The sequence below is a fragment of the Natrix helvetica genome (assembly GCF_964273705.1).
Source record: "Natrix helvetica genome assembly, chromosome: 5".
Lineage (NCBI taxonomy): Eukaryota > Metazoa > Chordata > Lepidosauria > Squamata > Natricidae > Natrix > Natrix helvetica.
The window spans coordinates 18,542,064-18,563,738 of record NC_138551.1 but is presented as its reverse complement, the minus strand read 5'-3'; the positions used below and the strand labels follow the sequence as shown (position 1 = coordinate 18,563,738).

Genomic DNA, 21,675 nt, shown 5'->3' with positions numbered 1-21,675 from the left:
TTCAACTGTAAATTTTGTTAAGAAATGTTATTCTTGTGGTGGTAAGGGGCATATTGCTAAGAACTGTAAAAATAGCAAGAAAAGGAGTGTTGCTAATAGTAAAAGAAAAAGCAACAATGTTACTGTAACTGTAGCTAAGGTAGATAAGGCTGTAAACCATAGTTTCTGGGTGGTTGACAGTGGCGCATCCCATTCTATAACTAAGGTTAAAGAAAGGTTTGTTACTATGAAGGCTAGCAAACAGCACATTTCCTTAGCAAATGGTTGGAAAATTAAGGCTTCAGGTGAAGGTACAGCTTATTGTCCATGTATTAATGAAAAATTGGAAATGTTATATGTACCTAAAATGAAATTTAACCTATTATCTGTAAAAGACCTTGTGAAATGTGGGTTTACAGTAACATTTAAGAATGATAGATGCATTATTGAAAAAGAAGGTAATAGTGTTATTGCCAATTTGGAGAATAATTTATTTATTCTACATGAGAACTCTTTAAATATTGCGAGTTCTGAACCTGGTTATAAGAATAAACAGCCCCATGATAACTGTATACATCTACTTCATAGACGTTTAGGCCATGTAAATTTTAAAATGGTACGTCAAACTGTTATTCTATCTAATGGAATCAATTTGAAACCTTGTTCAAAATATCTTAACTGTAATGCCTGTAACCAGGCTAAAAGTAAGGTTACCCCTGCAAACCGGTTTCAAGGATTCAAGACATCTAAACCACTGGATGTAGTGTTTGCAGACCTAATTGGCCCTAAGAAACCTAGCTTAGGAGGTGCCTGCTATATACTCAGCATTATGGACCATTATTCTAGGTATGGTTTCTGTTATGTAATGAAATCAAAGGCAGAAACTTTCCAACATTTTACTAAATGGTTAAAGTTTGTTGAACGTAAGATGGATAAAAAAGTACTTTGCCTAGTCACTGATAATGGGTCTGAATTCACTAATCATAGGTTTACATCAATGTTGGAGAATGCTGGTATAGAACATAGGCGTTCTGCCCCCTACAGGCCAGAACATAATTCATTTATTGAAAGACGTGGTCAATCATTGCAGGCAATGACCAGAACTATGCTGGTTGATTCTGGTTTGTCAGAAAAGCTTTGGGGTGAGGCTATAATGTGTGCAAACCATATTCTGAACATAGTAGTTAACTCAACTACTGGTAAGATTCCTTATACTCTTTGGCATGGTAGGAAGCCTGATTTGAGTTATTTACACACATTTGATGTCCCTGCTTGGGTGTATATTCCCTCACAGACTAGACGGAAGGATCAAAGCAGAGCTAGGAAGATGGTTTTTGTTGGGTACAATTCCAATCATAGATCGTTTAGGTTCTGGGAACCTGGAACTCGGAGAATTATGCACAGTGCTAGTGCTAAATTTTCAGAACATGTTGGTTGGGAGAAGCTAGAACAAGAGTTTCACAAGGTTTGTGATGATATAGATGTTGATCGTTTGGTTAATCACGATACACCAAATGAGCAGTTAGAGAATCAGGATAGTCCATCTATTACTCTGAAAGGGGAGGAAGATGTAGATGTAGAATCTACTCGTGAGGTGGAACAGGATGATCCTGCAAGTCCTGTATTGCCTAGGAGGTCTACTAGGGACAGGCATCCACCCGACAGATACCAAGCCAGTGTAGTATTGCAAGTTAGCATAGAACCTTCTAGTTTTGCAGAGTTAAGGCTGTATCCTGAAAAGGAAAAGAAATTGTGGAAGACAGCTATGGAGAAGGAGTTGAAATCCTTACAGGAATTGAAGGTTTATGAAGAAGCTAAGCTCCCTTCAGGGGAGAGTGCAATTGGCTGTAGATGGGTGTTTAAAATTAAAAACGATGCTGCTGGCAATGCTATTTATAAGGCTCGTTTAGTTGCTCAAGGGTTTTCCCAAACTGAGAGGGATTACGATGAGGTTTTTGCTCCGAGCTTGAAAGCCTCTACGTTGAGGGCAGCATTGGTGTGGCCTGCTAAGTATCAGTGTAATGTTACCCATATTGATGTTGAAACAGCGTATCTGCATGCTCCATTGCAGCATACCATTTATATGAAGATGCCACCAGGTGTGGATTCTAATGGCCAGACTGGTTGTTGGAGACTTAAAAAGAGCCTTTATGGTTTAAAACAGTCCGGTTTTGAGTGGAACAGATGCATAGTAAATGAACTAAAAGCTATGGGATTTATTCCAGGTTTGGCTGATCCTTGTTTATTTAGACGGGTGAAAAATGGTTTGATCTCGTTGTTGCTTTTGTTCACGGACGATATAGCTATTATTACTAGGTCTGAGCAGGAAGCTATTGACATTGTTTCACAATTAGAGAGTAAATTTGGTTTTAAGCTGTCGCAGGCTGGTAAAATTAATCATTTGCTTAAGAAATATAGCATGGAGCTATGTAAGACTGCAAAGACACCAATGGCATTGGAGTTTAAACCTGAGGTTACTGAGGGTACTGGTTTTGATAAGGGAATCTATCAATCTTTGATAGGTAGCCTAATGTACCTAAGTAATTGGTCTAGACCAGATATATCATTTAGTGTGAACCAACTGGCTAGATTCAATGATAGTCCTTCAGAGAGGCATTGGCAAGCAGCAAAGCGTGTGCTGCGTTATTTGAAGAAAACTATCCACTATTCATTGTATTTAGAACCAAATAGGGATTTAGTTTTGACTGTTTATGCTGATGCGAATTTTGCAGCTGCTATAGATAATAGGAAGTCAACTTCCGGCATAGCCTTTATGCTAGGTGGTGTACTGATTGGATGGAAGTCGATACGACAGAAACACATAAGCTTATCCACAATGGAAGCTGAGTTTTCATGTTTGTCGTTGACATGTACTGAGCTGATATATTATAAGCAGTTGCTTATAGATATAGGATTAAGTATCAATGAACCTTTTACTGTGTATGAAGATAATCAGGCAGCAATAAAAATGGCGACTAGTTTAGCTATAAAAACGAGGTCGAAGTATACTGATTTGAGGTATCTTAATGTTCGACAAAGCATTAAGGATGGCCTGATAAAGTTGGAATATTGTTCAACTGAAGACAATTTAGCAGACAACTTCACTAAGGCACAAAGTTCAGTGAAACATACCTCATCATGTGAAGGTTATCATCTTACATTGTGAGTGGATATATTGATCTACCCAAAGGGGAGAATGTTAGGGTGTAACCAACAAGTTGGGTAGACAATATATTGCACAAGGCATGTTATATATCTTTAAGAGAGGAGATCTACTAATTAGTAGATTACAGCATATAAATTGCAGCTGATGTTCTCTCTCTCTCTCTCTTGCCTGATGTATGATAACTGCTGTCTAACTGTTATTACTGTTGCTACTACTTACTGTGTGTAAGTTATTGGACTGTTTTTCTCTGTGTATGACTTTTTGGCTGTGTTTATGGATTTTGCTATATTCTTCAGAAAGTAAAGTTTATTTTTGTTACTTTACTATCCATTATTCAGTGTGGTTGCTTTATATATCGCACGCTGCGTATACTTTACAGGGTTGCTCTGTTATAACCTCGACCTGGGGTTCATTGCTAGTGCTTAATCGCACTAGTACCACTAACAGCATGGAACACCGTTACCTTCCCACCAAAGGTGGTCCCTATTTTTCTACTTGCATTTTTGCATGATTTCGAACTGCTAGGTTGGCAGAAGCTGGGACAAGTAACTCACTCAGTTATGGGGCACTAGGGATTCGCACCGCAGCATTGCCGACCTTTCTGATCAACAAGCCCAGCGTCTTAGAAAAACACAAATTGTAGCACAAATATGGATGTTTTCCATTACACCAGGGGTGTCAAACTCGATTTCATTGAGGGCCGCATCAGGGTTGTGTTTGACCACGGGGGACTGGGGTGGGCATGGCCAGTTTGTCATCACTGATGTCGGATGTGTGTGCCCATGGTGGCCTGAGTGCTCTGCCAGCAAGAACAGGCTCTCAAGCTCCATTTTCGGCTGCAACAGCCTCCTGCAGCCCTCTACCAGCTAAAAAGGAGCTCAGGGTGGTGGTGGGGGGGTGCATGCTCCATTTTTACTGGCAGAGGCACCACGGGCTGGTCCTTTGCTGTTTCCAGAGTGGCCCCATGGGCCAGATCTAAGCACCCCGTGGGCCAAATCGGGGCCCCGGGCCTTGAGTTTGACACCCCCTCTATTACACTTCGAATGCTGAAGCAGGGATCAAACATAGAAATCTACCTTAACTCCTTAGGCCAACCTAATTTGAGGTTGCTGTGTGATCTTGGGAAAAGACATAGCTGGATTAAAGAGTTGCTGACAGATACCATAATCGTACATCATCCCCGCACTTTAAAGCAGATTATGCCTTTGAATCCTAAACACTGTGGGTCTCCATTGCCTGAAGCAATTGTGTCCGTGAACACTGCAATGGGTATCCAGGATATTTATTTATTTTTTATTTATGAACACCATTTCTTGGAAAATAGGGAGGTCCTTTGATTTGCATGTGGTCCTGAAAAGTTTTCTTGGGATTATAGACAAACTAATGATGAGACACCCACTTCTGTTAAATTGGCTTATTGAAAATTCTCAGTACCTTCCAAGAAAAGAAACAGACAAGCATGCCAACAAATACATTAATTACTGACAATAGTTATTTCTTATTGTGACAGGAAAAAAAATGCTTTGAAAGCAAACATTTAAATATTTGTTTAATCCTGTATGCTGTGAACTCACTCGTCTAATGTCTATATTTTCGCAAACAAAATAACTCCATCCTGGTGCAAGGTAAGTATAAGAAAACAGATACAAAAACTAAACAAGGCAAAACATCGTAGGAGGGAATTGGAAGTGTTAGTATCAGTCTTGTAGGAACAGTCTGGACTGGGAGTGGTTATTTAGGAAGTTAGCACCCACCCCTCTCCTAGAAGAATGAAATATTTTAGGAAATATTAAAAGGGCATAATATTTCCCCTAAAAGGGAGGCAGAAACTCATCCTCCCCCCTTTGTTAATGGGCCATTAAGGCCTGGGCCAGCTTATCTACAACACAAAAGGCACAACCTCCAGGACATAATAGGACCCATCTATACAATACAATACAATACAATAGTAGAGTTGGAAGGGACCTTGGAGGTCTTCTAGTCCAACCCCCTGCCTAGGCAGGAAACCCTATACCGTTCCAGACAAATGGCTATCCAACATCTTCTTAAAGACTTCCAGTGTTGAGGCATTCACAACTTCTGGAGCCAAGCTGTCCCACTGATTAATTGTTCTAACTGTCAGGAAGTTTCTCCTCAGTTCTAAGTTGCTTCTCTCCTTGATTAGTTTCCACCCATTGCTTCTTGTTCTGTCCACAGGTGCCTTGGAGAATAGCTTGACTCCCTCTTCTTCTAGCAACAGAACTCACCACACGGCACCTGGGAAGATTACATTACTCAGCAGGGCTCAACCAAACTTGGGACTCAAAACACAACCTACAGTTACTCCTGGATGGTCCCAAGGGAGTCTGACAACCAATCAGAATACAAGCTCAAATTCAAAAGCCCAGAGAGGGCATAAGACCCAGGCACTCTCAGGATATCTTTCCTTTTTGCCTAGGATCTCAAACCATGTGGTCCTGTCCACCATTAAACCATCTTTCCAAGCAATTTCCAGGTTTCCAGTGTCCTTCTCCCCACTTGGAACTGAAACTAGATGGAAATTTCTTCCAACAGTTAATCACAAATTTTGATTAGAATAAATTATTAGGAAAAAAGCTAAAATAATGACAGAGAATAACAGAGTGGAAGGGATCTTGGAGGTCATCTAGTCCAACCCTATACTCAAGCAGGAAGCCCTATCCCAATTCTGACAAGTGGCTGTCCAGTCTCTTCTTGAAAGCCTCCAGTGATGGAACACACACAACTTCTGAAGGTAACTTCTGTTCCATTAGTTGATTGTTCTCACTGCCAGAAAATTTCTCCTTATTTCTAGGCTGAATCTCTCCTTGATCAGTTTCCATTCATTGTTCCTTGTTTGGCCTTCAGGTGCTTTGGAAAATAGGTTGTCCCCCCTTCTCTGTCGCAGTGCCTCAAATATTGAAATACTGCTATCATTTCACCCCTGGTCCTCCTTTTCACTAGGCTAGCCATGCCCAGTTCTGCAACCATTATTTAACAATAAAATGTTTAATAAGATGTCTAGTAGCTAATTTCAAAAGAATCAACAGATGAGGTCTGTCTCCTCTTCCTAAAAGAAACCAGAGTCATGGGAGTTTGAGGATGCTCGGCAGTTTATCTAACTGCTCCTAGCACTGCACTCTTCTAGATAGAGAGCTCTGATGTTGTTCCTCAGATCGTCTGAGAGAAGGTAGCTGGCTTAAAGTTGTTCAGTTAGCTTCTATGGTTGAGGGTGGTCCAAAATTATCCTTCTGTGGTTTTCGTGTATTTTTTTTTTTTCGCGATGGGGGGGCATAGCATTTGAATGAGATTTAGGTTTTCGTGTATTTTGATGGAGAGGAAGGATTCTGGATTCTTTGGGGAAGAGAAAGCAGACTGTATTTGTTGATTCTTGTTGAGTTAGCTACTAGGCATCTTATTAAATTGGAAAACAACTCTCATTTTTTATGTCTTTAACTTGGAGAAGACACATGAGAGCTGTCTTCAAGTATCTATAGGGCTATCCAGTAGACAAGGAGGTAGAATCTTTTAGGAAACAATGGATTTAAATTACAAGGGGGTAGATTACTCATTGGACATCAGAAGTGTTGATCAAACATCAGGTTTTGTTTCCTAAAAAATAAGAACTGCTCAACATAGCCACAGACTGCCTCCAGAGTTGGTGGATTCTTCTAGTTTTTTAAAAAAAGAATTTGAATAACCATCTGTTGGGAAAGCTGTAGTATTGGATTCCTGCATTGGACAGATGGTTGGTGTATGATATTCAAAGTCCCTTCAACTTTTACATTCTATGTTTATGTTTTGATGTTTGCCCAATGTTATTTTTTGACTGTACTGCTAGCTGGAGCCCTGAACAGAAATATTCACCGCTGCAACCTTTTGTTACAATTCATGCTTTTATGATTTCCCCCCCCCCCTTTTTCTTTATTGAATGAGTAACATAAAAGTCACAAAGAAACCTCATGATCCTTCCAGAGTCATAACTTTCAATCAATAACTGTATCATTAAATTGCATATTAAATCATGAGACAACATGGTAGGAGATTTTTTCCTCCCTTTAACTTATTTTAGCCATTCTGCCTAAGTCCGGAAATCCCCTTCAAGGGATTTGTCATTCATAGAAATGGCCATCATTAGCTTTTAAGATACCTTGCTTCTCTCTCTCTCTTTTTCCTTCCCTCCTCCTTTCCTTCTTTCTTTCCTTCCATCCTATTTACGCATCAACCATCTCACTAAATCAGTGGCCCCCAACTTTTGGGCACCAGAGACCAGTTCCACGGAGAGAGTTTTTTCCGCAGAATGGGTGTGTTTGGGTGTGGTTTTCAATTGCTGCCTGCATCTCACAGATGGGGCTTCACTTGTTTGCACGGCCCAGTCTCTGGCATGCTACGGACTGGTGCCAGTCCACAGATTGCGGACCCCTGATCTAAGTGACTCTGGCCAATTTTTTTTTTAAAAAACCTTGGAGTATCAGCCATAACAGTTTGCCATAGCTGCACTTACAGGAAAAGCTTAGAAATTTCTATTGCTTCTAGAAGGCATAGAAAGTGACCATGGTGAAGAAATCCTAGTGAGGGCATCTTTTATTCATGTTCTTTTATTTATTTATGAAATGTATTATTCACAGCAGGGCAAATATGTCCCAATGGAAGTGGGACTTCCTGTATCGGTTGTAACAGGAGCGGAGAACATTTTGGACACTAAAGATTACGCTCACCGTTGGAAGTAACAACAGTGTCAGGGTTCTAAGTAACATCCCCAACGAAATAAGACTCTGAGGCTTGAGTTTCCTCAAAGTTCCATTTTATTAGAGATGTCATATTGGCACATCTGGGAAAACCCAAATCTGAAAGTTTCCAGGTTTTCCCCACCCAAAAGAAAGTTCAAGTCCCTGCCCAGCACCCACATGTCCATCACATGATCCAATCAGGCACCGTCCCAACTGGAGATGCTTCCCAGTCACACTTATCGCAGCTGCAGGGCAAGTTGTCCTTGACTCTCTGAGAAAAGAATGTTATTTTGACTATATGTCACCCATACTCGATATAGTCCCCCCTCCCATTTTCCCACAGTAGAAATTGTAGCAGCCTGAAGGCCCAAATGTAAAAGATGGCTTCCAGGCCTGACAAGCAGATTGCAGTGGAGGTTTTAGATTATCCCACTCACCCTCTTCCAGAATGGGTTGTAGGAGATAGTTTAGGATTTTTTTTTCTTCATTTTTAAAAACTCTACTTTAGAAATTGCATTACATCTTTGTTGAGCAGAGTACTAAGAAAATAATGCTGTTGTGGTTTTTTTTAGTAACCACACTTGGAGGAGGGGTGAGGGGAAATTTAAAAAAATGGGGCATATGAAAGTTTGAGCCAAGAATCACCCATCTTGGTCTTCAAGATTACAACATTAATCACTTTCAACTAAACAAGCAATTTAAAAAAGGGATTTGCTTGCCTAATGGGCCCCATGGAAAGGTCCAAACAAAATAAAATAATAACTAACAATAATTAAATTATACAAAAGCAATATACATCAGTCACAGTACAAATAATTATGATGTGACTCTAAAATCCTGAATCTATAAACATGATATCCCTGCTGTGTGATTATCTTTTACAATAAATTAACCCTCCTAATTCAACTTTAACATGTATCCAAATTCTCCTATCAATCAATTTATTTTGTAAAATAGGCATGCTTTCAAAACTTTCTATAACCTATCCAAAAATTTATGGACCTGATGGGTGGAGATCAGGGAAGTAGAATTTCATAAGCAGGGACCAGTTTTTGAAATGCAGAAAATGAGACATCTGTAGAGATTCTCAGTCACCCAGGTCATGATTTTCCCAAAGGTGCTTTTTCAGGACTTTTTGCTTCTTATCCAAGAAGCTTCTTCAGCTCTGACAGGATAGTGGGGAATGGAAGGATTTATATTCCTTGCAGACAGCTGGTCATTTGTATCCTTTTAGAGGGTCATTGAGGCCACTTGGAGTTTTATCTCTGTACTCAGGGTCTCCTGAGCAGCGCTCCTAGTTCTTGTAGTCTGCAATTTTTCCTCTGGAAATACATTCCTACTCCTACACCATTCAAAGGATGCTCATCTTAAATTGTATAGAAGAAGAAGAAGAAGAAGAAGAAGAAGAAGAAGAAGAAGAAGAAGAAGAAGAAGAAGAAGAAGAAGAAGGAGAAGGAGAAGGAGAAGGACAACAACAACAACACGTCCAGTTGCCTCCTGAAAAAGCACCTTTGGGAGAAAATGAGATGGAAAACCCGTGAAATGGGTAAAAATGGGGGAAAAGCCTATCAACTGAATTAAAAACAGGAGCATGGCAAGCCAGGTGGTAGGACAGTCTAAGGGTCTGAGGTGAAAGGAAACTTGGCCCAAACCAAGTTTTAGAAATCTAAAACACCACATGTTGCACATTTCTGGATCATGGTTAGAAGGTGGCCCTGTGCACCAGAAGTGCTTTGAGGATTGCGGCAGTCAAATGGATTGTATGTCTGAAAGAGTTAGAACTTGCTTTACAACATTCCATCTGCCATCTTGCCAAATCTGAACTCTGTCCCATGAACACCACAGGTTGCTCACCTTTGCTCTAAATTTAAAGCAAACAAACTGCACGGTACATGCAATAAAGCAATCTCACAACAGTATGGGCTGAACACAGCTATGGACTCTTTCTGTTGTCCACAGCCTCCCTCTATGACTGCTGCAAATGGACAGCACCGTTTCCTGCCTTTTTAAGGTGGAGAACACACGAGGAATGTGTTGTCAGTCTTGAAATGAGTGTCTCATAGTTAAATAAATATTTCCAGTTACATATGTAGACAGACAGAGGTTCACATAATTTTACCACCAGTTCGCCACACACCGAAACTGTCAGCGTGCGTGCCTTCGACGCATGTGCACAGCCTTCTGAGCGTGTGCTTCGCTCACATGCGTGGCTTGCACGCATGCACACCGCTTAGAAAACGTGGCTAAATAGGATGGCATAGAGCCACAATGGGGAACAGGCCCACCCCATGTTCCTATTACTGGTTCATCTGAACCAGTCCGAACCAGCTGAATACTGAGACAAATTATAGGCAACTCCTGGCCTCCCCCAAAAATATCAATGTCCATTCTGGCTATCAAAACCTTGTCCATGATCAGTGTTTTATGGCCAGTGAACATTCTTTGAGAAGTGTCAATCTAAACATTTCAGTCTTTTTTTCTTCTTCTTATTTTGTGCTTTAGCTAAATTCAGAGTTCTTATTGGCATTTGGATGATGCTGTTTTAGCGTCAAGATCTTCACAAGCAATTAAAATGGAAGTATAACACAATATTTATAATGTTTCAAGACTCTAACCCAGCGATGGCGAACCTTTTTTGGCTCGCGTGCCACAAGTGGGGGGAGTGCAGGGGTGTTGGGTGCGGGCGTGCCGCACCCATAATGCAATGCATGACCCCCCCAGTGCGCATGGGCACACAACGCGCGACCCCATTTTTGCATGCTTTTTTCACCCTCCCCAGGCTCCAGAGGGTCGTTTTAAGCGCTCTGAAGGCGTCAGGGAAGCCTCCGGACGGTCCCTGAAGCCTTCAGAACGCTTAAAACGACCTCCGAGCAACCCAGAAGTCACTTCTGGTTTGCTCGGAGGGTGGTTTTAAGCGCTCCGAAGGCGTCAGGGAAGCCTCCGGACGGTCCCTAAAGCCTCCGGGGGGGGGAGCTCTTTTCGCTCTCCCCAGGCTCCTATAAAGCCTCTGGAGCCTGGGGAAGGCGAAAAATAGCTTTTAAAAATGTGAACTCAGCTGGCCAGCTCGCGCATGCATGCTGGCCAGCTGACAGGGCAGCGCCTCGCGTGCCCTGACAAATGGCTCCGTGTGCCACTTGTGGCACGCGTGCCATAGGTTCGCCATCACTGCTCTAACCTATTCGACTAAAAATGAAAAAGTAACAGACAGCAATTATGTTGGCTTCTTTTGTTTGTCTGCGATTTCGGATTCATGCCATTTTATTACTTCGCATCGTCAGGCAGCCTGGAAATGTACAGCCACATTACTGAGAATTTTGCTTCTTTTTATTTTGAAAGAATAATTTATCAAGACTGTCGGTGTTTCCCCTGATAGATAGAAGTAATATATTTAAAAAGAAAATCCAAATAGCATTGCAACTGAACACATTCAACTGTGACTCCTGGGGATATATGGAAATAATTAAAAGGAAATGAATTGATACTTCTTTATTTTCACACCATTATTTTCACACCAGAGACAAGCTGTGGCTCCACTTGAAAGACAAAAAATGGATGTTGAATTCAATGGGAAAAGACCAAAGTCAGAAAAGGAATCTCTGTTTTTTTACCCCAAGGATACTGAGGCAGACTGTGCAGTGTACCTATAACAATACAGGTAGTCCTTGACTTACAACAGTTCATTTAGTGACCATTCTAAGTTACGTCGGTGTCGGTGGCGCAGTGGTTAGAGTGCAGTACTGCAGGCTATTTCTGCTGCCTGCTGGCTGCCTGCAATTTGGCAGTTCAAATCCCACCAGGCTCAAGGTTGACTCAGCTTTCCATCCTTCCGAGGGGGGTAAAGTGAGGACCCAGATTGTTGGGGGCAATAGGCTGACTCTGTAAACCGCTTAGAGAGGACTGTAAATCACCAGGAAGCAGTCTATACTGTAAGTCTAAGTGCTATTGCTATTGCTACAACAGGACTGAAAAAAGTGACTTATGGCCATTTTTCACACATACGACCTTTGTATCCCATGATCATGGGATCAAAATTCAGATGGTTGGCAACTAGTTCGTACTTATGACCTTTGCTGTGTCCCACAATTCCCTTTTGCAATCTTTTGACAAGCAAAATCAACGGGGAAACAAGATTCACTTAACAACCGACTTACCAACTTATCAACTGCAGTGATTCATATAACAACGGTGACAAGAGAGGTCATAAAACTGGGCAAAATTCACTTAACAGATGTCTCACTTAACAACAATTATGATCGTACGTCGAGGACTACTATCTCGGTACTATCTGACCGAGCACAGGTACGAGCATATTTGAAGACGTACCTTGTGGCATTAAGAGCGGCCAAACGTCAACATTGTGCCGCTCTTATTGCGTCTGCAGATAACCGCCCTGCTGCCCTGTTTCGGGTGACCCGTTCCCTCTTGTTTGAGAGACCACGGGAAGCCCCATTACAGGGCAGAGCAGAGGAGTTTGGGAATTATCTACAGGATAAAGTCGCTCAAATCCGGATGGGATGGACCCCTTTCAGTGATTCAGTAGAGACGCCCGTTGCGAGTCTTGAGGGACCGCTTTGGGAGGAGTTCGACTCGGTTGCCATCGAGGATTTGGACAGGTTGCGTGGACGTCTGCGACCTACCACATGTTTATTGGACCCGTGTCCCTCCTGGCTTGTACTGGCATCCTGGGAGGTTACGCGCGACTGGCTCCTGGGCCTGGTGAACGCCTCGCTGGGTGAGGGTTCTCTACCGGCCGCCTTGAAAGAGGCGGTGGTGAGGCCCCTGCTCAAGAAGCCTTCCCTGGACCCAACGGACCTAGTCAATTATCGTCCAGTCTCCAACCTTCCTTTTTTAGCGAAGGTTGTAGAGAGTGTGGTAGCACAGCAGTTCCCACGTCACCTGGAGGAAAATGATTATCTAGACCCGCGCCAGTCCGTCTTCCGACCCGGGCACAGCACAGAGACGGCCTTGGTCGCATTGGTTGATGATCTCTGGAGGGCCAGAGATAGGGGTTGTTCCTCTATCCTGGTCCTATTAGATCTCTCGGCGGCGTTCGATACCATCGACCATGGTATCCTGTTGCACCGGCTAGAGGGGCTGGGAGTCAGGGGCACCGTCTTACGGTGGTTTGGCTCCTACCTCTCTGATCGGACGCAACGTGTGTTGACAGGGGAGCAGAGTTCGACCCGGAGGCCACTCACATGTGGAGTGCCACAGGGATCGGTACTCTCGCCTCTCCTGTTCAACACATATATGAAACCGCTGGGCGAGATCATCCGTGGTTTTGGGGTGGGATATCATCTGTATGCTGATGATACTCAGCTATACATTTCCACCCCGAACCACCCCAATGAGGCCGTCGAAATGATGTCCCGGTGTCTGGAGGCCGTACGGGTCTGGATGGATGGCAACCGACTAAAACTCAACCCTTCCAAGACGGAGTGGCTGTGGCTTCCGGCCTCCCGGTTCAACCAGGTGTTTCCATCTCTGGCCATCGGGGGCGTCCAACTAGCCCCCATGGAACAGGTGCGCAATTTGGGCGTCCTCCTGGATGCCCGGCTGTCCATGGATAACCATGTAACAGCCGTGGCAAGGGGGGCGTTCCATCAGGTCCGCCTGATGCGCCAATTGCGCCCCTTATTGGACCGGGATGCCCTACGCACAGTCACCCATGCGCTAGTGACGTCTCGCCTGGATTACTGCAATGCTCTCTACATGGGGCTTCCCTTGAGATGCACTCGGAGACTACAGTTGGTCCAGAACGCGGCCGCGCGGGTGATTATGGGGAGGACTAGGTACTCCCCTGTAACACCTCTCCTGCGCGAGCTGCACTGGCTTCCTGTGGTCTACCGAGTGCGTTTCAAGGTTTTGATTATGATCTTTAAAGCGCTTCATGGCACAGGGCCTAGTTATATGCAGGATCGCATCCTGCCCCACACATCCCTACGACCAATTCGCTCACACAGAGAGGGACTTCTCCGGGTGCCGTCCGCCAAACAGTGCCGGGGGGCGACACCCAGGAGCAGAGCCTTCTCTGTGGTGGGCCCAGCCCTGTGGAATGACCTCCCCCGTGACATCAGGATTACTTCCGATCTCCGCTCCTTCCGTGTACAGCTGAAGACCCACCTCTTTCAATTATCTGGCCTGGCTCAATCGTAATTATTCTTATTCCTCCTAACTGTTTTTAAATTGTATTTTAAACGTTAAATCTTAATTTTATATCGGGTTTTTACAATTGGGGTATTTTAATGCGGGTCTTTTAACTGTCTATATGATGTAAATTGTTTACCTCCTCCGAGTCCGTGTTTGTGTATCTGTATGTATGTTCTGTATGTACGCCTATGTGTTTTATATATTTTCTGTGTTTTATATGCCCCATTGTACGCCGCCCCGAGTCCTACTTGGAAAGGGAGCGGCTAATAAATTCAAACTTATTATTATTATTATTATTACATCAGGGGTGTCCAAACTTGGGAACTTTAAGACTTGTGGACTTCAACTCCCAGAATTCCCCAGCCGCTGGCTGGGGAATTCTGGGAGTTGAAGTCCACAAGTCTTAAAGTTCCCAAGTTTGGACACCCCTGATCTACATACAACAGTAATAAATGACAAAGAACTTCACTTTATATTTCCAAGGAATCTCCCTTGACTTCCAACCATTCATTTAGCAATAATTTGAACTTCCAAAGGTACTGAAAAAAATGATTATGACTAGTCCTCACATTTGCGATGCAGCATCCCTACATTCACATGATCAAAAGTTAGATACTAGGAAACTGATAGGCATCTACAATGGTTTCAACGTTCCGGAGTCATGGAATCACCATTTGTGAACTTCCCAGCCAGCTTCCAACAAGCAAAAGACAACGGGGGAATCCAGATTCGCTTAATGACCATGTGACTCACTGAACTATTGCAGAGATCTGCTTAACAACCATGACAAAAAAGGTTGTAAAATCAGGCGTGACTCACTTAACTACTGCTTCGCTTGGCAATGGAAATTCTGTTCCCAATTGTGGTCATAAGCCAAGACTTAAACATACAGGAAGTCCTCAACATATGACCACAACTGAGCCCAAAACCTATGTTGCTAAGTGAGAGATTTGTAAAGTGAGTTCGTGCCATTTTACAAATTTTCTCGCCACATTTGTTAAGTGAATCACTTTAATTTTGAAATTAGTATTACAGTTGTTCAGTGAATCTGCTTTCCCCATTGACTTTGCTTGTCAGAAGATTGCAAAATTGGATTGCATGGCTCTGGGACACTGCCACTGTCATAAATGTGAGTCAAGCATCCAAATGTAAATCACGTGACCAGGGGGATGCTGCAATGGTTGTGTGATAAATGGCCATCAGCCACTTTTTTCAGTGCTGTAACAACTTCAAATGGCAATTAAATGAACTGTTGTAAGTCCAGGACTACCTGTATTTAAGCCAGTGGTGGGTTGCAGGCAGTATGCCCCAGTACGGCGTAATGGAGCGTGCCTGGAGCACCGGGTACTGTTCTGGTACGGTGCTCTGGAGGGCCCACCCGCCCGAGCTCCTTACCTGTCCTTTAAGCCTTTGGCACTTCCACGCAAGCGCATGGCGCATACGGCGCCTGTGTGATGCTCCGCCGAGCAACTGGAGCGTCGCAGAGGCTTGCGGAAGCGTCGCAGGCAAGTATAATGCATGTGCGCACTGCGCGTGCATGGCACACATGACCATGTGGGTGACGCCAGGCCCATTCCAACTGTACCACTGATTTAAGCCCTACTAAGCGTACCAAAGTAGGATAGGATAGCAATGTTCTTATATCATCTTGCAAGCTATTCCACTGGAAACAGGCGTTGAACAGGTATTAAACAATGACTTACTAATAGCTTACTAATTAAGGAACAATCCTTATCGATCAGAGAAGCAGAACTTGGTTGTGCCAAGCACAGGATGGTACAGCTAAATAAGACGATGGTTCTCATTTCCGCCTTTACTGCCTGCTGATAACGAATAGCTTAAGTAGAACTTTGTGATAAATAATTAAAAGCATGATAGGAAAAGGTTTTATGAACTTTGTGCAAACAATGCAGGTGCTCACCTGGATACCTACTGCCCCACTTGGGGAAGGAATGTGCTGTGAGATAAATGCCAGGCTGGCACTAGGATTACAACCTGATCTGATCTTTAATCCAACGGAGGAAAAAAGAATTACAAATGGAATTTGCAACACAATATTGCACCATGAACTCTTGTATTCAGGGCACCAGCCAGTCTCTTTCAGAACGGCATGTAGGGTGTAGCCATTGGGTAGAATTGTGGAGACATATGTACACAAGGCATCCTTGGTGCTCTCTGAGCTTGTTTCTTTTCTTGCAGACACTTAATTACCCAAATTAGGCAACATCACTTGGTCTATGCATAGATTAAAACAGTGGTGGGATGCAAATAATTTAACAACCAGTTCTCTGCCTAATGACCAGCTGGGTAGGCATGGCTCGGTGGTCTTGTGACTGGGTGGGAGTGGCCAGAGGTGGGTTGCTGCCAGTTTGGCTGAACCGCTAGTGGCCCGGAGTAGCTAAGAGCAAACCAGTGCAGTGGCTCTTTTGGCTCGCCCACCCAGATTCTATACCTGTTTTTATGACAAAATGACCATTGGCTGACCTGAAGGGTCCTTTTCTGTGCGCTGAGAAGAGAGTCCAAGCATGGGTTAAATACAGCCAATATGTCCAGGACTGAATTGAAACTTTAACCACACCTCTGTTGCTGATCAGTCTCCAGTTTTTTTCAATGAAGGCGTGGAACTGTTGCACGTTGACAAGTTGACCAACATATCCAAAATATTCCGAAGGACCATAAGGGACAGCAGAGATAGACCCCAGGGTGAGGTTGGACTCTCCTCTCAGTGCACAGAAAAGGTAAGCCAATGGTCATTTTCCTGTATGAGACATACCCAAGCTAAATGTCACTAGGGCGGGAAGCTGACGAGTCCAGGGTTTCTCGGCTGTTATGAATGCCCTAAAGAACTCGCCTCCCAAGGGCCCCTTCGCAGAAGCAAATTTATCCAATTTGTAGTTCTGAACAAACGGAGACAAGGAAGTCCAAGTTGCCACCGTGCAGATCTCCTCAATCAGAGCTTGGGTAGTCCAAGCTGCAGTGGTGGCGGTGTTTCGTGTAGAATGCACGGTGATATGTTGTGGGACCAGTCTAGATTGCAAGACAAAAGCGGAGGCAATGCATGCTCGCAGCCAAAGTCCGATGGTAGATGAAAAAACTTTGCGGCCCTGCAATGTAGGCTGGAAGGACACGAAAAAGGATTCAGAACGTCTGAACGCTGCCATGTGTTCAATGTATCTATGCAGAGCCCTGCGAACATCGAGCATGTGCCACCGCCTTTCTCTAGGATGTTTGGGATGTGGACAAAAATCAGGAATGATGACCTCCTGGGCCCGGTGAAATCAGGAGTTGATCTTAGGAATGAATGCCGGGTCCAGTCGGAGGACCACTCTGTCCAGGTGAATCAAACACAAGTCCTCACGTACCAACAGGCCACCAATTCCGAGATTCTTCTTGGGGACCTGATGGCAATCAAGAAGGCGGTCTTGAATGTCAGATATTCCAGGCTGGTGGAGCACAGAGGCTTGAATGGCGGCCCTACTAGAGCCCGTAACACGACCCCAAGACGGAAACCTATGGACGACCGGAGGTCTCAAAATTGGTTGCACCCCACAGGAAACTACTTAAATTGGAGGGTGGGACGTTGTTATTAAGGAAAATCCATTGAATCAAAGAGTAAGTACATTGTGAGAATTCCTGTCAATTTGATAATACAATTATGTAAGTCTCATAAATTCATCCAAATGACATCATTTGCCAAATATAATCATGTACACTGTACAGCATGACCCCTGGTTTTAATGAAAGAGCAATTCTCCTGAAGAAAATAATTGTTTTTAAAATAATTGTATTACAACCTATATGACCTATAGATTCGTTTTTCTCACCATGGACATGCATACATCTGAACTAGACTCTGTTGTTTCCCTGTGCCATATATATGCATAATTTTGTATGTATGTATGTAAGTATTTATTTATTCTGTCATGTAGTGTATATTGGAGATGATGACCCTTTGAGAACTGTATGCAATGAAATTTCATTTTAATGTATGCCAATTAGTGTACATTCAAAGTGACAATAATGTTATTCTATTCTATTCTATTTGTTTGTTTGTTTGTTTGTTTGATTGGATTTATATGCCGCCCTTCTCCCAAAGGACTCAAGGCAGCGTACAACATTAAAAAACACATATCACGAAAGTTAAAAAGAAATTATTTTATTCTGTTCTGTTCTGTTCTTTTCTACTCTACTGCAACTACAGTTCCCTTCAAATGCCTTACCCTATCCACTCCAGTTTAAGAACACATTGCACTGCAGGTCACTTCCATTAAACAGAAATAAATCATTACACTAATATAGATTACGAATGGCAACAGCATCCATACGTGATAACGAACTGCAAGAGTATTCATTCAGCTTTGCAGAATGCCCTGCAGAATTCATTCCATCTCTAAATGCCTACATTTCCAGAGTTGATTGCTCAATTAATTAAGCAATTTATATCTTCTCTTCTAATTCACTGGTACCACTCACGACATTTCACTGAAAACAATGAAAACCAATGTTACTGTGAACAAAGCTTTAAGAAGCATATGAAAGCCTATTAAGAATTTTCTAATAAGAGTAGGCTGAAGGGAAGTAACATTTTTCAAGTCATATTTTATCCTGTCTCCGGAGCGAATGCCTCCCTAAAGAATTTCAACAGGGAAAGAATGATTTGAACTTCTAACTGATTAGAAGTCAAAAAGCATCTTGGATGAAGAAAACTACTTTCATGCGGTTGCCAAGAAAATTACACAGATGTGCCTACAAAAGTCACAGAGTTGAGATCAACTCAAATTAAACTCTAATTTAGCTGCTTAAAGGACTTGGCATAGTCCTCCCTTCCCTAGCTTCCCTCCAAATATGTGGATTTTGACTCCCAGAACTCCTCAATGGAACTCACCACTGCTGAGAATGTGGGGTTGAAGCCGGCACATCTGGAGAATGGGAAGGCTGAGGGTGCTCTGTTTATTTTTTGTCTGAATAACCATGATCTCCCCTGGACTGGACTGGAAGCGTTATTTTTTTTAAATGTCCCAAAGGTGCTTTTTCAAAAGGCAACTAGACTTTCTGTTTTTCCTTGAAGGAGTTTCACTTCTCATTTCAAGAAAGTTCTTCAGGTTCTTTTGACTGAATGGTGGAGAATAGAAGCATTTATATTCCTTACAGTCATCTGGTCGTTATCACTCTTTCTGAGAGGGGTTGAGGTCACTTGGAGGTTTATTTATGCACTCTGGGTCATCTGGATAGTGGAAATGGATTGCCATTTGCTGAGGTGGTGCAGTGGTTAGAATGCAGTACTGCATTCGGGTTGTACTGACTGCCACCAGTTCGATTTTCACTGGTACAAGGTTGACTTAGCCTTCTATCCTGCAGAGGTCGGTAAAACGAAGACCCAAATGCTGATTCTGTAAATTGTTTAGAGAGGGCTATAAGGCACTGTGAAGTGGTATATAAGTCTGAGTGCTACTCCTATTGCTTTTGAAAAAGCACCTTTGGAACAACCAAATGACTGTGAATCTCCATAGATAAATACAAAAAAAATGTTCTTGAGATGATAAAAGTTCAGAAGAAAAGAAGCAAACAAGGCAAGAATTCATTACAACTTTGCCAGCTATTTTTAAAATACTCGTGGGCATTTTTTCCAAAATGGAACCTACTACAGATACTGGACAACAATCCTCTTCGTAAATTTTATATTATTTGAAAAAGCACAGCTTCAGCTATCCAACAAACTTTTCAACTGCCTCTCTCCCTCCACGGCTGAAAAATAATTTTAAAAATCCTTTTATATCTCCAAAATAGCTGGCTGTAAACCTCAGATATCTTTCCCATTATCACCTCCTTCTGTGCTCCAAAATAAGAAGAAAATATCCAGGGACAAGACTGCTAAAGGACAGAATTTGCAGAAAGCTCACTGATTGCTAACCTCTTTATAGACATCACCCTTGGATATTACATTTACACTTTAATATATACCATTTGGATAAGTGTAATGGCAAGTGGGAATAATCTGAGGAGCCAAAGAGGAAGAGCCACAGACTAGGCAACAATAATATAAGAGACAGCTGAGCCTACAGAAGGAATGGAAGCATAGCAAAGATTTCAGAAGGTACCCTCCCTAGTTTCTTAGGGTGTAAAAGAGGGAGAAAAATACTTTCAGATTTGCAAGATTCTGCTAATGTAACCTTAGAATAAAGTTAGAACTAGTACTTTGAGTTGTGTTCCTTATCCAGACTGTCCTGCAAGGCTGACCATAAGATGTGGGTTTGTTGTCCAGTATCTATGTTAGATTCCAGTTTGAAGAAAAATATCCTTGAGTAGCTATAAAAATAGATATTCTATAAGAGTGAGGGCGAACCTTTTTTCCCTCGGGTGTTGAAAGCGTGCATACGTCCGATAATGCACATGCGCGTGCATAATGCAATGACCCCCTCAAGCTCCGCCCCCCACATAGGCACATACAACCGCCCTGCGCTTTGGTGCTAGCAGGCCTCCCTGAAGCCTCCTGGAACCAAAAACAGGGTGCGGGAGGGGCGCCGCATCACCCCACCCTCACCACATGCACACACATCTCCAAGCAGAGACCCAAAAATCAGCTGGCTGGTGGGAGGCACATGCACAGTGGAGGTGACCTGGGGCGACAGCTCGTATGCCCGCAGAGATGGCTCCACATGCCATCTGTGGCATGCACGCCATAGGTTCGCCATCACGGTTCTATAAGTTACTTACATGTATAGCAAAATGTTTCACAACTTCCTGTAGAATAATATGGAAAAATCTGAAGTGCTGCATGGATCTGACTCACACTCAGTCATCAGACCCGACCTCTACAGATTTCTTCTGAAACCAGTGACACAGTGACCAATGTTGTTAACTAATTAGAAGAGTGAGTATGCAGAGAAGTGTAATGAGAGTGATATGGAATAACACGCACAAACCAGCATACAGGAACACTGAATAGTATAAAAATATAGTAGTTTACTATGTAGAAATATAGAGGTATTCAGAGTCCGGTTAACAGTCCAAGTCATACACGGTTCAGTAATTCAGTTATCAAAATAGTCAGTCTAACACAAGTATAGCTAACAGTTGCAAACCACAATACTTCAGTATACACCGATCAGCTTCTAACAAAACAGAGAGCTAACAGCCATTCAGCCTCCCTCTTATAGCTGCTTGAGGTAACAAACCAATTACATCTCTTAAGCATTTAAAGTAACAGTAAAGTAATCATAGCTTATATACATTGCCAAACCAAGCCTAGGGTTACATCCCTAACAAACGTTTTGTTTTTGGCCAGATTTTCAGGGTTGGGAACTGTCCTGAAATTCTACTTTCCGTTCAACTCTGCAAACAATAGCAGGAAGATCCTTGCAGGGCTACTGTGTCCAACATTTATTCTGTTTTCGTAAGACCAGACTTATCGTCTTTTGATGAGGTTTCTATTGTACGTTGCTATTGTACGTCGCCCCGAGTCCCTGGGGGGAGAGGGGGCGACTAAGAAATCAAATTAAATAAATAATAAATAAATAAAAAATAGGTTTCAAACAACCAGCATTTACAATAAAAGCTTTCTTTTCTTCTCCAACTAAGCTAAAAAAATTTTTTTAAAAAAACAAACAAACCTTTTGATCAAATTCATCCCCCAAAGGATAAATCTAGGCACTT

The 21,675-nt window shown here is 42.8% G+C and overlaps 1 protein-coding gene across 2 annotated transcripts in view; it reads right to left on the bottom strand.

The window, feature by feature from the left end:
- Nucleotides 1-21,675, bottom strand: part of PLD1 (phospholipase D1) — a gene marked incomplete at its 3' end in the record, with an annotated part of 189,556 nt that overhangs the window by 102,651 nt on the left and 65,230 nt on the right. The window lies entirely within an intron of this gene.